The following is a 3927-nucleotide window of genomic DNA, read 5'->3' as shown; positions in this document are numbered from 1 at the left end:
AGAATCTAGTGAGAAGGCAGCTATCTGTGAACCAGGAGGAGGGCCTTTACTGAGAAGTAGCCATGCTGGCATGCTGGCCTTGGCCTTCCAGACTCTAGAACTGTGAAAAATAAATGTTTGTTGTTTAAGCCACCCAATGTATGATATTTTGTTATAGTAGCTCGTACTAAGGCAATGAGCATAACATTTTGTTATGTACTTTGCTGTTGTTTTCTATATAAAATAATATGATGGTGAAGAATTTGGCCCACAAGAAACACTTATTCAAGCCTTCAATTTTCCCATGTTGAATTTCTTAAATTTAATATGTTGCAGAGAAGTAGGATGCCAGCTTGATATTTTCTTCCTGTGTAGGTAACGTAAACATCCTGTTCATCCAGTCAGTTCAGGAAGGACTATCCCTACGTTGCAGGGGATGGCTGAAACTAAGAGCCATGAGTTTTTGGTTCCTTGTCCTCACTCTAGCTTCCCTTTTCCTTTTGAGCTATTACTGATTTCCAAGGGACACTGTGTTTGTGTCCCAGCAAATTCTGGGGATACACATCAAGCTCTTCCAAGCTTGGCTCCTGTGGCTCCTGAGGTGGTCCTGTGAACTGCTGCAGACTAGTAGGCAGCTAATGACAGTGAATAAGGGGCCAGGTTTCCCTCCTAGTAAATGCTTCCCAATCTCAGAGGTTTTCTTTGAGCCCCCCATTTGGAAGAGAGTAGGGGAAGGGGAGAGGAAATACCACGGCACTTTCTCCTAGTCTGCCCCTCTCACTTAAACCTCATCTTTCTCTTAAATAACCTGGAGGTGGATGGTGAATTAGGAGTTGCAAGACCATTTTGCAGCTACTGGGTTTTTTGGAGCAATTCTAGATTGTGCTTTGTACCACTCTTCAGAATGTGTAGAGACTGAGCATTCATTGTCTTCAGTTTTGTAGCCTTGACTGAAATTCCAAGACACAGGAAATATTTTATTTAACATTCCATTATATATCCATTAAATCAGACTTGTAAATTATATTCAGGTCCTCTATATTTTTGTATGATCAATTTGTCAAGGACTGGAGGAAGCATATTAAAGTCTTTTACTACTACTATTTTTGTGTCCATATCTCTTTATATTTGTGAGGGCTTCATGTAGTTCAATGCCTTATTTTTCAGTGCAAAGTAATTTATAGTATGTCTTTTTTGCACATATTTTGTATTGATAAAAATAAATATTTGGCTGGTTTAATGATTCTGCTCTCTTATTTTGTGTGTCTGGTTTTTATCATTTCGTTTTCCTTTTTAAAACTTTTTTGCTGTACAGACTGTATATTCCTTGAATTTTTTTCCTAGTAATTTGGAAGGCATGCATTTTGTTTTGAAATGATGCATAAAACCCTGTATTTTTCTAATTACGTTCATAGAGAATAAAATAATATCTTCGTAAGTTAAGAATACCAGGGAACTTCTACCTTCTCATATTTCTCTTTCTCCCATACTCCCTCCACCCCACGTAGTTGCCAAGTTTATGCTGATATAATCTGGGATTTTAAAACTTACTTTAAAAAAATTATGTGTGAAGAATTACTTATAACAATTGTATTATGTTTTGTAACTATACTTACAACAGTTACATTTAATTCATTTTATGCTTAAATATCTTCAGTATTCATCATCAACCTCTTTCATACTGAATTCTTTTTAAAAACCTTTCTCTTTTTGGCTTGAGTGGGTCATGAAATACATTTATTCATTCATTCATTCATTTATTTATTTAGAGAGACTGATTTGCTCTGTCACCCAGGCTAGAGTACAGTGGTGTGATCATAGCTCACTGCAGCCTGGACCTCCTGGGCTCCCACCTTGGCATGCTGAGTAGCTGGGTCTATAGGTGAACGCCACCATGCCCAGCTAGTTTTTAAAATTTTTTGTAGAGATTGGAGTCTTGCTTTGTTGCCCAGGCTGGTCTCAAACTCCTGGCCTCAAGCAATATCTCCCATCTCAGCCTCCCAAAGTCCTGTGATTGCAGATATGAGCTGCCACATCCAGCCCAATTTTTCTTTAAAGGAAGGTTTGCAGGTATTTTGAGTTTTTGCGTAATTGAGAGCACCTTTCAATCGCCTTCACTCATGAATGAAATTTGGCTTGTGGTGGAATTTTTGGCTTAAATTTTTCATCCTCAATATTCTATAGATGTTCTATAGAATCTGAAATTAATAATACATTTCTAAAATTTAACCTGTTGCAGGGAAGTAGGATACCAGCTTGATATTTTCTTCCTTTGTAGGTAACGTAAACATCTTATTCATCCAAAGTTGGTTCAGGAAGGACTATCTCTACGTTGTGTGTGTGGGGGATGGCTGAAACTAACAGCCAGTTTTTGGTTCCTTGTCCTCACTCCAGCTTCCCTATTCCTTTTGAGCTATTACTAATATCCATGACCAACAGTGGCCACTGAGGGAGAGGGGGACTCTCTCCCCTCTACCCCTTCAGACCAAGTCCATAAACTCTTCTCTTAAATCCATGTATCTCAGCTGAGTCTAAGATCCATCATTTAATAACAATACTATACTAAATGACAGTAGTTATATCACATAGAATAATAATTATGATGGTGATGATAGCTAACATTTATCGAGTGCTTACTGTGTGCCTGGTACTGTTTTAAGACTTTGAGGTGTGTTAACTCATTAACTCCCTAACTTAGTGCCTCGGTTGCCTTCATATGGCAGACGCCATTTTCCCTTATTTTTCGGAAGCACTAGTGAGCCCATTAGGACTGTTTGGATTCCAAGCTCAAGAGAATGAGGCTCAGACAGAGAAAAAAATTTCCTCTGCCAGCTTCCAAGTTCTCTTTTCTCATCCTAGAATTTTTCCCTTTTCAGGATTTGACATTTGAAATATCCATTATCTTCACAGGAAGACTTACTTCTTATTGACAGGGATATGACCCTACCCTTTGTTCACAAGTGGACAAGAATGTAAAAACATAACTATTCAATAACAGTACGCAAACCACAGCAAGGATTGTTTTCTTAATCTCTAAATTGTAGAATTATGTCTTTACGCTTGTAAATCAAAATTTGTCTAAATTTCTTTTCCCCCTGGCACATGGTGAATTCCTTCCAATTTGCAATTTCAGAACTTTATCAGCTCCAGGAAGTTTCTTTCTATTATATCTTTAAGCTCATAATTCACCTATCCTGACTTTTCTTCAGGAGCATCAATATCTATATATTGGATTTTTATTGTCTTCCTTCCATATCTGTTATTTCCTCCCTGATAATTTTCATCTTTTTGTCCTTCCTTTGGCATTCTGGAAGAATTTCTGATGTTGATTCTTTACAAAATGGATTTGGCCTTGTGTGTTGCTAATTCTGTTCTTTATTCTTAATTTCTGCTGTGGCATTGTTTGCTAAATGCCAGAACCTTTTTCAATTCAATCTATTACCCTATTATCTTGTTTCATCTCTTGTTTTGTAGAGTCTGTGTTTTCTTTGAACTTTTTTCTGAGAGCACAAAAGATATTTTAAGTAAATAAAATTTTTTTTTCTTTTTTCCAGTTATCAAAATAATGAGTGGTTCTCCAGCATTTTTCTCTGGGGCTAATGAGTTTTTTGTTATTGTTTGTTTTGTTTGTTTAGATGAGTATCATCATGAGCTCATGGACTTAAACATTTTTGGTGTGCTTCAATCTATTCTAGTTACTATCCTTATGCCAAACTTGGGCCATCTTTGGCCAGTGGGGGTCTTATTGAGGTTGGGTCCTAAGTCTTTTGCACATACTCTAGTAGCCGTGTCTAGTTTTCTGTTGTGACAAGATGTTTTGGGCTCATCATGAACAGTTTCTGCCCCAGCTGTGGAATTAGCCATTTCTCCAAGTGGCCCTGACTCTTTTTGGTGGGAAATGCTATCTAGGTTCTGTCGTCTGGGCACCAGAGGTGCTCATTGCTGCTG

Source organism: Propithecus coquereli, unplaced genomic scaffold, assembly GCF_000956105.1.
Source record: "Propithecus coquereli isolate 6110/MARCELLA unplaced genomic scaffold, Pcoq_1.0 Scaffold197, whole genome shotgun sequence".
Taxonomy (NCBI): Eukaryota; Metazoa; Chordata; class Mammalia; order Primates; family Indriidae; genus Propithecus; species Propithecus coquereli.
This window is presented reverse-complemented; position numbering follows the sequence as displayed.